This window comes from Coenobita brevimanus, chromosome 56 (assembly GCF_032717465.1).
Source record: "Coenobita brevimanus isolate Jiangsu-jjx chromosome 56, ASM3271746v2, whole genome shotgun sequence".
NCBI classification, from domain to species: Eukaryota; Metazoa; Arthropoda; class Malacostraca; order Decapoda; family Coenobitidae; genus Coenobita; species Coenobita brevimanus.
Window position 1 is genome coordinate 3,603,867 of NC_137009.1, and position 16,944 is coordinate 3,620,810.

Here is a 16,944-nt window from a genome sequence, read left to right on the forward strand (position 1 = left end):
GAGGCAACTGACAGCAAACCCTTTTCTGTATCCTCCTACTTTCTCTATACTCATTTCAAAACCAAAGGTGGCTGTTGTGTATACATACACAATGACTTATCTTGCTCTCATGTTCCTGAACTCGATTCTTCTGAATTCTCCACACTCTGGCTTCAACTTTCCTGTCATTCTCTGACTAAATATATCTGTGCTGTTTACTTAAACTCTAATTCTACTGACTATCAAAAATTCTTCGACTATCTTACTTCTACAATGGAACACATTCTCTCCATTTCTCCTTTCTCTGAAATCTCCATTCTTGGAGATTTCAATGTTCACCACCACCTTTGGCTCTCCTCTCCTTTCACTGACCCACCTGGTGAACAAGCCTACATCTTTTCTATCCTTAATGACCTAGAGCAGCTTGTACAGCACCCTACCCGTATCCCTGACCGCCTTGGAGAGAGCTCCAACATACTTGACCTCTTCCTCACAACTAATCCTTCTGCTTACTCTGTTAATCTTTTCTCTCCGTTGGGCTCCTCCGATCACAACCTTATTACCTTAACCTGTCCTATCACTCCGGTACGGCTTGTGGACCATCCAGGGAAACGTCATCTTTGGCATTTTGGAGCCGTGGACTGGGAGGCCCTCAGGCAGTACTTCTTTGATTTTCCCTGGAATGATTATTGCTTCCATGGCCGTGAGCCATCTGAGTGTGCCTTGCGCATTACGAAGGTTATTCTCTCGGGCATGGAAGCATACATTCCTTTCTCATATCCTTTGACTAACGCAAGAAAGCCTTGGTTTAATCACGCTTGTTCTAATGCTGTCCGCAACAAGGAGAAGGCCTACAAAAGGTACCGGAGCCAACCCACCCCTGAATCACATCATCTTTACGTTTCTGCCCGGAATCGTGCTAAGTCTGTTCTTCGCTCTACTAAAAATAATTTCATCCATACTAAATGCTCTCAACTCTCCAACTCAAATTCTTCCCGCTCCTTCTGGCACCTTGCCAAATATCTTTCTAACAACTTTACCTCATCATCCTTCCTTCCTCTTTTCTACTCTGATGGTTCTGTAGCTATTTCTTTTACTGATAAAGCAGATCTCTTCGCACAGACTTTCTCCTCCAATTCCACCTTAGACGATTCCGGTGCTGTTCCTCCATCACTTCCCCCCTCTGACTTCCTCATGGCTGACATTAAAATTTCTTCAGTTGATGTATTTTCTGCCATCACTGGCCTTAGTACTAACAAGGCATATGGGCCTGATGGGGTCCCTCCTGTTGTTCTCAAGAACTGTGCTTCTGTGCTTACACCCTGCCTAGGCAAACTCTTTTGCCTTTGTCTGTCAACTTGTACCTTTCCTTCTTGCTGGAAGTTTGCTCTCATTCAGCCAGTCCCAAAGAAGGGTGACCATTCCCAACCCTCCAACTATCGTCTAATTGCTTTAACGTCCTGTATTTCAAATGTTTTCGAGTCAATTCTTAACAGAAAAATTTTAAGGCATCTTTCCTATCACAACCTTCTTTCCGATCGTCAGTATGGGTTCCGTCAGGGACGCTCCACTGGCGATCTTCTCACCTACCTTTCAGACTCCTGGTCGTCCTCCTTTCGGGACTTTGGCGAAAGCTTTACCATTGCACTTGACATCTCAAAGGCTTTCGATCGAGTCTGGCATAAATCTTTAATTTCGAAACTGCCCTCCTACGGTTTCTATCCTTCTATCTGTGCCTTCATCGCTAGCTTCCTGTCTGGTCGTTCTATAGCCGCTCTTTTAGACGGCCATCGTTATTCTCCTAGATCTATCAACAGTGGTGTTCCTCAGGGCTCTGTCCTATCACCAACTCTCTTCCTTTTATTCATCAATGATCTTCTAAGCTGTACATCTAACCCTATCCACTCATTCGCTGATGACTCCACCCTTCACCTTTCCATCCGGTTCCCGCAACGCCCATCTCAACAGTTACTTCAAGAAACAAGGGATGAGGCTATGGCACACCTAATGTCTGACTTGGCTAGTATCTCTGACTGGGGTAAAAATAATATGTTTTTTTTTAATGCACCTAAGACTCAGTTCTTATACCTATCAACCCGACAAAATCTTCCACAGGTATACCCACTAATGTTTAATAATATTCAGCTTAATCCTGCATCATCCTCGAACATGCTTGGGGTTTCATTTACTCAGGACATATCTTGGAAAGAGCATATTAAATCTCTTGTAAAATCTGCTTCCAAGAGATTGGGTGTGCTAAGCCGACTCCGCTCTTTCTTTACCCCTGCACAATTGTTGACTCTATACAGGGGTTTTGTCCGCCCCTGTGTGGAGTACAACTCTCATGTGTGGGGAGGCTCCCCACATACAGCCTTTCTCAATAGGGTGGAGTCAAAGGCTTTTCGTCTCATTAACTCTCCTTCTCTTACTGACTCCCTTCAACCTCTGTCTCTTCGCCGCACAGTTGCATCTTTATCTCTTTTCTATCGCTACTTTAATGGTCACTACTCCTCTGAACTGTCTGCTTACATTCCTTCACCTCTACGACGGGCGCGTAGCACCCGTCTGGCAGCAAACTCTCATCCCTTTTCTGTCCAACTCTCTAATGCAAGAGTTAACCGTTACTCCCGGTCTTTCATTTATGCAACAGGTCAGCTCTGGAACTGTCTCCCTCTGTCTGTATTTCCTGCTGCCTATGATCTCCAGTCTTTCAAACGCAGTGTGTCCAGGCATCTCAAAATGATCGGATCTTGAATTTGGCTCTCTATTGTATTTTGTTTTTCTCTTGGAGGGAACTGTTACTGCGGTCTCATGGCCTTTGGTTCCTTCTTCCTCACATATATATATATATATATATATATATATATATATGTATATATATTATATATATATATATATATATATATATATATATATATATATATATATATATATATATATATATATATATTATATATATGTATATATATTATATATATATAATATATATATATATATATATATATATATATATATATATATATTTATATATATATATATATATATATATATAATATATATATATATATATATATATATATATATATATATATATATATTTATATATATATATATGTATAATATATATATATATATATATATATATATATATATATATATATATATATATATATATATATATATATATATATATATATTATATATATATATATTTTATATATATATATATATATATATATATAGATATATATATGTATATATTATATATATATATATATTATATATATATATATATATTATATATATATATAAATATATATATATATATATATATATATATATATATATATATACATATACATATATATATATATATATATATATATATATATATATATATACTGTATATATTATATATGTGGTCGATAACTGAGTCTTGTTAATAAGGCTCTGGATCGAAACCATTAGAATGAAGCTGGGTTTCCACCCCTTGGGAGCAGGGGGGTTTTCAAGAATACTCCACCAGTATCCCTGCTTGTCGTACAAGGCGACTAAAAGGGTTGGTTGTGGGTTAGTGCCCCACCCCGTAAAAAGAACTAACTAAAAAAGCAAACAAAGTGCCTCGGACCCGGACGGACCATACGTTTACGAGTAAGGAATGGACGAAGGACATTCTTAGGGTGGTAACGTGGAATGTGAGAGGAGTGAATGATGAAGTGAAAGAGAGAGAGATTGTTCAGGTGCTTGAGGATGCAAAAGTGGATATATGTGGATTGACTGAAACTAAATGGTGAATTGAAAGGGTGAGAGAATGGGAATATGGTTTAGGTATATGTGCGGGAGTCAATGAAAATGAGAGGGCATGAGGGGGAGTATGTCTGATGATAAGCAAGAAGTGGAAGGAGAATATAAGAGAATATGGAACAGTGGGTGCAATGATTGTATGGGTGAGAATGAAAGTAGGTATACAAGCGTGGGCGATTGTATGTGTGTATGCCCCAACAGAGGATCGAGTGGCAAGAGTGAAAGATGAGTTATGGGCGAGTGTAGAAGCGTGTATGGACAAGTTTGAGAGGAGCGAGAGAGTGCTGTTGATTGGAGACATGAATGGCAAAGTTGGGAATGTACGAGTGGATGGGGTGGTTGGTCAGTGGGGTGTGCCAGCTGACGTAGATGGGAATGGAAGTGCTTTGATGGACATCTGTGCTTGTAAGGGGTTGGCAATAGCCAACACCTACTTTCGGCATAAGATGATATACCGGTATACATGGAGAGTAATGAGGAGGATGGATGGTGAACTTGTTGAACGAAATGCAATGATAGACTACGTGTGTGTGGATGAGCGAATGAGAAGACAATTGTCGGATGCAAGAGTGTGGAGAGGGTGGGGGAATGGAGTCTCGGACCATCACTTAGTGATGGCCAAGGTAGAGCTGCAAAGAAAGTGGTTGAGGAGACGAAGGGGAAGACAGGAGGAAGCAACTCCTGTGAGTAGAGTGGAGCAATTGCAAGATAATGAGAAAATGACAGAGTATAAGAGCATAGTGGAAGAAAGACTGGGAAGGTATGAGCTAGAGCAGATGGAAGGGGTGGAAGACGTATGTAAGATATTCATGGAAGAGATAGGCGCAGCGTGTCAGGCGGTTTGTGGAGTGAGGAGGAGATGCAAGGGTGTGCAAGGGACAGCATGGTGGAATGATGAGGTGAAACGAGCTGTGGAACAAAAGAAGAAGGCATATAGTGAATGGTTAGCGTGTAGAGGTAGGGGAGAAGATGAGAGAGAAGAGAGAGGTATATGTGAGCAGGAGAAGGGAGGTTAAGAGACTGGTGAAGGAGAGTAAAACGAAAGTGGATGAGGAGTTTGGGAGGAATCTGAGTGTGAAATGGGGGGAGATGTCACGAATCAATTCGCGACATTTCCTTTTTGTGAGAAGCCACGAACTATTAGTGGAAAACTCACTGTGTATCGCTCAGTTAACCGTTTCTCTCTCCATTTCGGGGTATATTTTTCAAATCATTCGTCACCGTTTTCAGGGGTGACCGATTTAATGCACGTCACTAAGTGCGCTACTGAGCGATACAATTATTTCTTTATCGTTTGCCTCTGCTTCATTCAACCGTTAGCCACGCCTTCTTCCGGTGGCCTGTGCGTACTGCTTATGCATTATTTGAATTGAGTCTTGTGTTTGCTGTGACGGAGAAAGGGTCTGTGCTCAGAAGTGGAGAGGTCAGCTAGCACCCCAAGCTCCATTAGTACAGTTAATCCCAGTACTCCCACCTTAGTGGTGATACATAGTATTCATCGACTGGTATTTCTTTTGTGTATTTTGTAGTTTTAAGAGCTTAGTTAAGGTGTTTTTCCTAGACGTAAGTATTTAGCTTCTGTGTGAGTGAGCGAGTGCGTCTCATTGATTTGATTTGAAATGTAATGTTAAATTTATTTTTGTAATCAATAAATTTAACAGTTCTATTTCTTGAGCTTAATGTAGAGTAAATCTTGTTTCATTTCTCCATAATTAAGCTTATTTCCCATATAGCTCCTAGCTTGCATAAACGTTTTACTATTCATAACTGGTACTTAGACCAGTCTTGTATTAACTTAAAATCCGTTGTGCCAGGAGTTAATGCATCAGCAAGAACCTGATGTTATTATTATTAGTATTAGTTATTTATTGTCAGGGGTGATGTAACTTTCTCCAGAGGCTAACAGTACAGTAATTCAGCAATTGTGAGTAATTAGTCTCTGCTGTGTACTGTTGAGAAAGTTTATAAATTCTCGTTCTTAGAGAATCGTGCACAAGCCAGCGTAAAGTAATCGTTGCTTGATGTAGCAAGACAATCATTGTCTCTGCTCTTCAATATTATTGAATATTATTATCAATTTAAATAATATTTAACCATTTATATCAAAAGTACAGTGATATAAAAAACACGTGACAATTGGCGACCTCATTCCAGGATATTAACTCCTAGCTCTAAAGCTATTCACGAGATAGTGCTCACTCATTCATATTTAGGTATTTATCATTAAAGTTTATAGGCACAAGCTTACTGGTGTTTACCGTTAATTTAGCAAGTGAGTTTTTGCTTTATAAATCAATAGAGTACTTAACTCTAGTTTATTTTTGGTAACGCCAGACGATTTTATTCGCTCCTGGGAAGTCGGCGTACCCATTGTGTTTATTATTGAGTCTTCCCAGTCATTTACATTTTTGATTTATTTTTGCCAGTTAACTAGATAAGACTGGTCACCACTAGCTTGTGTCTGTACTCTTTACTTGTGTCATTAGTATTCGTCGCTAAGCAGTCAGTACTCAATTTCGGTTTGCTTAATAAATTAGCGCCATGGCTACTACTGTATTTTTACAGGAAGCCAAAGAAATGGGTCTTTCGGACCCAACCGAAATTAAAGAGTATATACTCTCACGGCATAATCAGGAGCAGCAGCGCGAGAATGATGCCCGTGAAGAGCGTAAGATTCAGCGCGAATACGAGCGAGAACAGCGTGAGGAACGCTAAAAGAGCGCCGAGTACGAGCGAGAACAGCGCGAACACGAGCGAGAACAGCGCGAATACGAGCGTGAACAACGAGACAAAGAACGAGAACATGAACTTGAAGTGCTGAAGCTCAAAGCTGAGATTCCTTGGCTTCAGACACGTCTGGTGCAGTTGGTCTAAGCTCCACGAGCGTTCTCCCTGCACATGTCCTAGCGACCCCACGCATCAAGCTTCCTTCATACAAGGAAAGCGGCCGAATCGAGCCGTACATAGCTCGTTTTGAGGACATGGCAGACTTATATCAACTGGATGAGGCAGCTAAGCGGATCCAATTCCTTAGTTTATTTGAGGGCCCTGCCCGATATTCTCCACAGAATTCGTGGAGACAATCTCACATATGAGATGATGAAAGCTGCACTCATTAAGGCGTATGGTCTCACAGTAGACGACGCCAAAGTTCAGTTCATGCGAGCTCGTCTCCAAGACAAGGAGACAGCTGTTCAGTTCCTTGATCGTCTCACAGCTTACTTAAATGAGTGGATGGAGAAAGATGAAACTCCTTCCACGCGTGAGGGGATAATTGACCTTATGCTGCGTACACAGCTAGAGAGGTCGTGGCCTGCTGAGCTCATAGCACAGCTTAAGATCTGCCAGGTGAAAGATGCCAGCCAAATGGTAGAGAAGGCTGACGCATTCTTTACTGCATACGGGTATCAAGCTCGTAAGCAAAACACCTGGAGCAGAAAAGATACTGCCAAGTCTGGGAAGCCGTCTCAGACTGAATCCCAGCACCAAGGCCATTCTCAGAATAATGGCCAAGGTCCAAAACCGCAGTGGAAGGACCAGGGGCAAAACACTCAGAAACCTGAGTGGAAGAGGTACAACAAGTACCCTAACCAGCAGCAGTATCAGCCACGCAACCGACCGTCGGGACAAACTTTTTCACCACCAGCTCAAAAGAGGCAGGAAGCGAATGCAGCCTTCATTCCTCAGCAGCAGCCTGGTGGTCACGTCCCTACCAGTGTGGGTACTTCCCCACAGTTCACTAGTCCCACAGTGACAGTGAACCCCCCTCCACAGATGGCCAATGTTCCATCTCATAATCCTCAAGGCACAATGTTTGCCGCATCAATTCAGCAGCCTCATGAGTGGCTAGCTGCTTCCTCCACAGGCCCCACCATAGGTGACAGTACCTTCCTTGTACAGCCAGGGTTTGTGGGAGGCATTCCTGTGAAGGTCCTGAGAGACAATGGTTCCTCAGGTTGCTCTGTTAAGCAGAGTTTAGTTCGGCCTGAGCAGTATACAGGTCGACAGATCCATGCAAAGCTTATTGATGGATCAGTGAGATTGTTCCCTGAGGCATGTATCCAGGTGACATCTCCATTTTATACTGGTACGACACTTGCGGTTGTCATGCCAGAGCCTCTATTTGACTTTATAGTAGGCAATATTAATGGAGTCAAGGATAGTTGCTCCGATGACACTACTCAGACTTCGGCTGCTGCGGTAACACGAGCCATGGCTGAGGCTCCAGACTGTGTCACCCCAGTGATCATTGAATCGCTGCAAGATCTGATGTGTAGTCAACTTGTTGTACAAGAACAACATTCTGACCCGACACTTGCTACCGTGCGGAACAAACAAAAGGGTCGAGTGATTAAGTATTCACGGGGAGGTCGAGCCAAGTTCCTTCGTAAACAAGGACGGCTCTACCGTGAGTCACGAACACCCGAGGGCGAGGTTCGACTGCAGTTTGTCGTTCCCGCCAAGTACCGCCTAGCAGTGTTACAATGGGGTCATTGTTCAGCCTCAGGAGGTCACGTGGGCAAAAGGAAGACCCAGGGCCGTATCCGAGCTGACTTTTTCTGGCCAGGGATGGGACGGGACATAAATAGTTTTGTCCGTTCATGCAGTGTGTGCCAAAGTATCACCACTAATCAGGGACATGCCCTTCCTGTGCCATTTGTAACCACACCCGTAATCTCTGAGTCAGTTGAGAGACAGGGTAGTGGTGAAGTGGGTGCAGACCTGACGTCTCGCCCATTGGCCCCACAGGACACATTATGTCCAGGGCCTTTACATACATATTATGTACCGTAGGTTAAGGGGAAGTTGAGAGGTGACTTGAGGCTATGGAAGACCCAAGTTTGCATAAGGATTCTCAGCTTCCCGGTACTAATAGAAGTACTGTAGGTTAAGGGGGAAGTTCGAGAGAGAACTCCGCAGTGGCGACTTGAGGCTATGGAAGACCCAAGTTTGCATAAGGATTCTCAGCTTCCCGGTACTAATAGAAGTACTGTAGGTTAAGGGGGAAGTTCGAGAGAGAACTCCGCAGTGGCGACTTGAGGCTATGGAAGACCCAAGTTTGCACAAGGATTCTCAGCTTCCCGGTACTAATATAAGTATTGTACTGTAGGTTAAGGGGGAGGTGAGAATTCCGCAGAGGCGACTTGAGGCTATGGAAGACCCAAGTTTGCACAAGGATTCTCAGCTCCCCGATACTAATATTATGTACCGTAGTTAAGGGGAAGTTGAGGAGAGGCGACTTGAGGCTATGGAAGACCCAAGTTTGCACAAGGATTCTCAGCTTCCCGATATTAATATAAGAACTGTAGGTTAAGGCAGAGGTTGAGGACCCGTGTGCAGTTCGAGGCTATGGAAGACCCGAGTTTGCACAGGGATTCTCAACTTGTCGAAACATAATCGTGTGCTATAATTAATGGCGACCTCGAATGTACGTCGTAGCACTGACTGCTAGGCAGAGAGAGTAATTGTAACTTAATAAGAATTTTGTCTCATTGACACTTTTGATGCTCCACCTCAATTGGTTTTGCAGGTTCAGCAATGGGTGTAGCAGTTTTGCTGTACGGACCAGCTGATCGTCTGCCGCACGCTGCCGCCTCTTCTCCTCTGCCTTCGTCGTCGCCATATTATTTACTGTGTCATTTTACACGTAGGTACAGTTACACTACAACTGTCACACCTACACCGTGTATTACATACACCACGCTACACAACAATTAGTTGTCAGTGTAAATGTGGCAGTAATTTTCGCTCAGTTTGACCTGAGTACAGGATTTTCACCGTCGTCACGGAGTATTTCCCTCAAGCTTGCTTCTATTAACGTAAATACGAGGTTTTTTCGCTCACTGACGACTGCGACTTTCTCCTGTAGCAGGATAGCACACACACCACAGTGTGAATCTTGTGTGACTGAGTTAGGATTTATATGTATGTATATTGAAATCTTTCTTCTGAAGGAAGAAAGATTTAATTTTCATGGGGCGTAATGTCACGAATCAATTCGCGACATTTCCTTTTTGTGAGAAGCCACGAACTATTAGTGGAAAACTCACTGTGTATCGCTCAGTTAACCGTTTCTCTCTCCATTTCGGGGTATATTTTTCAAATCATTCGTCACCGTTTTCAGGGGTGACCGATTTAATGCACGTCACTAAGTGCGCTACTGAGCGATACAATTATTTCTTTATCGTTTGCCTCTGCTTCATTCAACCGTTAGCCACGCCTTCTTCCGGTGGCCTGTGCGTACTGCTTATGCATTATTTGAATTGAGTCTTGTGTTTGCTGTGACGGAGAAAGGGTCTGTGCTCAGAAGTGGAGAGGTCAGCTAGCACCCCAAGCTCCATTAGTACAGTTAATCCCAGTACTCCCACCTTAGTGGTGATACATAGTATTCATCGACTGGTATTTCTTTTGTGTATTTTGTAGTTTTAAGAGCTTAGTTAAGGTGTTTTTCCTAGACGTAAGTATTTAGCTTCTGTGTGAGTGAGCGAGTGCGTCTCATTGATTTGATTTGAAATGTAATGTTAAATTTATTTTTGTAATCAATAAATTTAACAGTTCTATTTCTTGAGCTTAATGTAGAGTAAAAATCTTGTTTCATTTCTCCATAATTAAGCTTATTTCCCATATAGCTCCTAGCTTGCATAAACGTTTTACTATTCATAACTGGTACTTAGACCAGTCTTGTATTAACTTAAAATCCGTTGTGCCAGGAGTTAATGCATCAGCAAGAACCTGATGTTATTATTATTAGTATTAGTTATTTATTGTCAGGGGTGATGTAACTTTCTCCAGAGGCTAACAGTACAGTAATTCAGCAATTGTGAGTAATTAGTCTCTGCTGTGTACTGTTGAGAAAGTTTATAAATTCTCGTTCTTAGAGAATCGTGCAAAGCCAGCGTAAAGTAATCGTTGCTTGATGTGGCAAGACAATCATTGTCTCTGTTCTTCAATATTATTGAATATTATTATCAATTTAAATAATATTTAACCATTTATATCTCAAAAGTACAGTGATATAAAAAACCCGTGACAGTTGGACTGGCCTTGGTGAGAGAGGGCAGTGTTTGGAAACTCCCTGTACTGTTGTTTGCAGATGATACTGTGTTGTTGAGTGAAGACGAAGGGGAGTTGCAAGGCTTGGTGGATGAGTTTGGAAGAGTGTGTAAGAAACGGAATCTAAAGATGAATGTAGGGAAGTGTAAAGTTATGGACTTCCAGAGAAGTGAAGTCAGTGAATGTACAGTGAGGCTGGATGACGAGGAAATGGAAAATGTGAGTACGCGTAAGTACTTGGGTAGTATGATCAGTAAGGATCGAAGTCTGGAGGGTGAAGTGCTAGAAAGGATACAGCAAGGAAGAAAGGTTGCTGGTTCCTTGAAAGCAGTGATAAGAAACAGAGAAGTGAGCACTGAAGTGAAAAACTTACTGCAAGACAGTATTGTGGTACCAACTCTAACGTATGGAAGTGAAGCTTCGACGCTGTTGTAGGGACACAAGGCAAGAGTGAGAGCAGTGGAAATGAGTTATTTGAGAGGAGCCTGTGGAGTCACATGAAGAGACAGACTGACAAATGAGGATGTAAAGAAACGTTGTGGTGTGGATGTGGATGTGATAGGAAGCGTTGGGAGAAACACATTGAGATGGTTTGGCCATGTGGAGAGGATGGAGAGTGGGAGACTGACAAGGAGAGTGTATGTGAGTGAGGTGGCGGGGGAGAGAGGGCGGGGGCCGCCAAGGATGAGATGGAGGGATGGAGTGGAGAGGTATATGAGAGAGGTGGGTATGAGTCGGGAGCAGGGCAGTGAAATAGCGGGGAACAGGGCGACGTGGAGGAGATTTGTTTGTGGCCACCCAGTATGGGATTAAGGCGTCTGGCAATAGATAGATAGATAGATAGACAGATGAATCTTAACACCATCTGAACGAAAATTTTGTGAGCCTTACAGTGGTACCCATTACCATGTCTTAGTCTGAATATTATGGAAGATACAGCAAAAATTGCAAGGACATCTGTTACGAAAAATGAGACTTTCATGATTTTCGGACACCAAAAGTTTATTGGCTTTAAGACAGGCTTTGCCTTCATCCAAGAAGAAAATGGTTGAGATATTTGGCTTTTTTAGGTAAAAAACCATGGGAATCAATGCAGTAGGCTATAAATTAATACACACACACACACACACACACACACACACACATATATATTATATATATATAAGAGAAGAACAGTTTACCAACAGGATTAAGCAGAAGACTGGAAGAGTTGATCCCTGAGATCAACTAACGTACACCAAGTCTCTGGGGAGCAAAATAATAGGTGGGAATATCAAACAGTGGAAGGAACGCGAAGTTGGTATCTTCAGCCACCTGCAGTGCCCCAGCAAGCCTGTACTGGGAGGTAGCTTCCACCACCCGCCCTTCAAGGGTTAAGTCACGTTAACTTGCAACATGTGTCTCTCCTTGGTTATTTTAAAGCGAAATGCATAAGTAATAAAGACACTCCAACCAAAGACTTTTCGGTCTCAGGTACTGTGCAATGCGACCTCTCTTGAGAGCCTAATCACACCATCAAAAAAATCAGATCTGCAGAAGCAATAGAAGCTGATAATGTATGGGCCTTTCTTGCACTATATGTCAAGCAATACATGGTGACAGGACCTCACACTGAGTAAGATCGTCATGAGGTGGACATTGCTAGTATTATAAAAGTTTGACATCAGTGTTTACGAGTGCCTGGAGTGGGTCTCTGTTTCATATTTTACGCCTTTCACACTTACGAAGATCAAGATAAACTGCTACTATCTACAACATACCGTGCAAAGGCAACCCAAGCATGAGGTAAATCTTTGCTTTTAATCCCTTTTGATTAATAGGTACTGTAATTTATTCCTGTTATTAAAGTCTGGCGATTTCATCGTCATCATGATTATCATCATCATTATCAGGAAATAGACGTCTATACTGAAGATGTGGAACGTGTCTGAGCTTGCCCGGGAGAATTTTGACACATACTACATTAGTAATATTCACGCCTTAATGCTGTTAGAGATCTCCCCAAGTGGCGATGGCAGCCCACAGAGATCTTCCCAAATGGTGAGGGATACTTTTTGACACCCCAACCTGTAGCTCCTGTAGTAGCATAAAGAGATCTCCCCAAATTGTGAGGGATACTTTTTACACTCCAACTTGTACTACAGAAGCTTATAGAGATCTCTCCAAATGCTTAGGGATTTTTCTCTTTTTTTACAGCTCAAGCTTATCGTTTCTTAACACTCTTCAATGAATTTCGGCTAAAAGTAAGTTGTCCTCGCCCTCGCTCGGACAAATCATCCAGACTTCCATTCCCACCCATCTTCATCATCTTTATTATCCAGACCTTCATTCCCACCTAAGGTAGGGTGAAGTAAGGTTCAAAAGGCCAGAAAAAATGATACAAAGTTTGCCCTATTGAATTAGCCACATTTCGATTTACTCACCATTCAAACTCCTGGAATCCTGGCTCTCCTGGTAGGCCAAAAACATTCCATACATAGCTTTACACTCACTCATCTGTCAGAGTAACTCCAACGACATTAAAGTTAAAAGGATTCCTTACCCTGATCTTTCATTTCTCTGGAGGGTGTGTAGCACCCGTCTAGCAACAAACTCTCATTCCTTTTCTGTTTAACTCTCTAATGCAAAAGTTAATCGTTACTCCCAGTCCTTCTTGTATGCTATAGGTTAGCTCTGAATGTCTTCCTCTGTCTGTCTGTATTTCCTACTTCCTATGATCTCCAGTGTGTCCAGGCATCTCGAAATGAACGAATCTTGAATTTGGCTCTTTTTTCTTTTTACTGGAAGGAACTGTTTTCCGGCCTCAGCCTTTGGTTCTTTCTTCCTGCATAAAAAAAAATGGGATATCGCACCACTTGTGACATGCCAACACTGATATTGAACCACTCACCTAGATGCCTGTCTACCCTTACCCACACTTCACTACGTTGGTAAAATCTCTTAACGATATATAATAAGCAAAACCTTCCACAAGCCTTCTCTGTTTACCATGTATGCTTTTATCCAAGGTCATAAATGCCATGAATACCTTATAATCCTCGCACACCTTTCCCATTATATGTTTCATTGCAAATATTTGATCCACACTTCCTCTACCACTGCTACAGCCACCCTGTGCGTAACTCATCGGGCATTCTGATATATCTCCTATTTTCTCTGTGATGATTCTTCCATATTTCTTTCCTACAATAATTGAGAACTTTATACCAGGATATCTTTTGCGTTCACTTTGATCGCTTTTATTTATTTATTTATCTTTACAAGGGTATAATCGGATGTTTTTTTCCACTCTTCTGGTACAGGTTCACTTATGCAAACTTTCTTACACATCCCAAACAAACACTTCATTCCACATTCTCTGATGCACATAGTCATCTCTGCATATACCTCGTCAACCCCCGCAACTTTCTCATTCTTCAGTTGCTTCACAGCATTCTTCACCTCTACCATTGTTACATTTCCTGCACTACATTCCTTTTGTGTCACTCACCTAAACCAATCATGTTTACAGCCTCTCTGCTCTTACTATTCCCATTCATCAGCCTTACTTCACTTTCACTGGTTAGTATTTTTCCATTTTATGTCCCTCACACTTTCACATGTCCTTTCAATTTCATTTTGACATTTCGCACCTCTTTCCAGAACAGTTTTCTCTATAACAATTCCACTCCAGCTGACGGTTAATTATTGTCTCATCCATTTCTCTCAAGTTTAACAACTGTATATGGTTAGTAGGAATTATTTAAAACGTGATTAACAATAAACATTCTTGGAAACCAAAAACCTTGGAATCCTGTAAGAAATACTTCTATGCATCGTGTAATAACCCACAGATCTTTCGAAGGCTGAAAACATAGGTGTCTATAATAAACTGATTGGCATAACCCATTTATCAAAATGACCAACCACACTGAGAATAAAATATAACTGACCTGGGTTAGCGGCTTTCAACCATCATATTCTGACGCATTATTGTGCTACATATTTTCATTAATTTTAATCTGCCAGAGTTTCACTCATTTTGTAGTTTATTTCCCATAGGAGAATGGCAGATGACAGTGCTATAGGAGACAACATTGTTTCCACAGACCTTTGTGATTAGCACTATTTTCTAGGGTTACTGTGTCGTTACAGGTCAACATTCAAGACTGATAAGGAACCCAGTTTGACTGTGACTGTTTCATAATAAGTTTGCCTGAAAAGTCATAATTTCTAAGAGTAATTCTAGTAAGCACATGTAGATTATTATTATTTTTTTAACAGTAGACTGTGCTCACTGGATGATGTGGGTTACCATAGGCAACATTAAAAAATCTCATATCCTGTCTTATTTTACTCCACTTACTATTTCTTAAAAATTCCATTGCACAACAACTACATCTGATACAACTTTTCTAAATGAAGAATCTCTATTACGCACATAGTTTACTTTTCAAAACATGATGAATGACTCGTTAGGCTTCATATCTTCGCTATGGTACGTGCAAACCCTGCCTCATTCAGTGCCGCAAGTTTAGCCCCCAGTGACGCTTTAACATTTGTGCATGGGTTAGTTGGCTATAAGTTATTGCTTACGGAGCCTTATGTAGATCCGGCGCCTTAAAACACCTATGCATCCTAACCGTGGTTACGAGCGAGCGAGCGCACCGAGCAAACCGATATTTACTCTACGTTCAGCTGAGAAGTGAGCGGCACCACTCAACCCGACCTCGCCCGACACGACATGGCCCGACTGCGAAGGTTTTCAAAGGAAAATACTGTAGCTTTTCTACTATGTGAGACAGAGAAGAGATTCTTTCAGGAGGTAGTAGATACATTCAATAAATTTTGTTTTTAGCTATATAGTTACTATGAGACCAAAGAAACCCTTGGAATCCCAGCTTTCCAAGGGAATGCTGAGGGCTTCAAAAGACATCCTCCATTATGAAATCGAATTAAGAAGGATTTCCTGTTGTAACACTATGTTTTCTTACATGAATTCTAACAAATAAATATCGAATATTGCACTCATAATTTTACATGAATATTGCTTCTATGTTAAGAGGGTGAAATCAGCAAGGGTAATCGCCCCATTTTGGGATTATATCATTCGATCAACAGCCAAACGTTTACAGACACATTTCGTTGACACGGCAAGTAGGGAACAGACAACTGAACATTGTGCGTGTGATAAATGCTTCGGTGCCCCGCAATGTGCACATCCAGAGAGAAAACGTGAGAGAGGAAATATTTGAGATCAATTCTTGTCATTGTTCAACTATCTCACCAGAATTGTTGACAGTTTACACCAAGATGAAATTATGATGATGGGTGTATTTACAAACTCTCGCTCGCTCGTTATGAGCTCACAAAACGCACTTTACTTGTGTATAAATTGTGGGGTGATTGGGTGGATTCCTTGTCAGACAGTGCTATTCGTGATTAAGACCGAAATGATTGAATGCTCCCAGTCACAACTTACTTTCCTGCGTGAGTGCCTTTAGTGCCCATAAGGAGGCCTTGGTGATGTAGGCAGCTACTGTGGTGCTGCCATGGTAGATGGTGTCCTCTGAGGCGCAAACACATACCATCGCCACGGTCATGGTAACCAGGCTCACTAGGGTCAGAATCCATACCTGAGGAAGTATAGAAGACTGAGAGTATCTCTAGTACCTCTTCCTTATCAGTAAATTTTTATGTGTATCATACATTAAACTCAATTTTGCCAGAGGACACAGCAACAGGGCCATGATAACAGAATAAAAGAGTGAAAGAGGAAGAAGTAAAGAAGATATATTTCACAAGATGTCATAAGAAACAGTAAGAGTTAGAACTGGATGGTTTATTGTCTTCAGAACAGATAATTAGTATTTAACCCGTCATACGTCCCGAGGTTTTCCGCACCTCCGACATCCCCCAGTCCCGAGGTATTTTCGAAAAAAAAATTTTGGCTAAAACCTTCGCTTTTGGTGAGAAACATCGAAAATTCATAGAGAAATCAAGCTCACCTGAGGCTTTAAAGTGCCCAATCCAGGTAGGAGTTCCTCCTTACCTGAGTGGGTTTTCTAACATGCTGGCACCAAAGAAAACGAGTTCTATGGGAGGGTAACTATTTTATCCACTCATAAA

The 16,944-nt window shown here is 41.6% G+C and overlaps 1 protein-coding gene across 1 annotated transcript in view; it reads left to right on the plus strand.

Annotated features, from left to right (window-relative positions):
• The window catches only part of LOC145401606 (UDP-glycosyltransferase UGT5-like), a 92,240-nt gene that overhangs the window by 32,625 nt on the left and 42,671 nt on the right, over positions 1-16,944 (plus strand). The gene's annotated exons all lie outside the window — the stretch shown is intronic.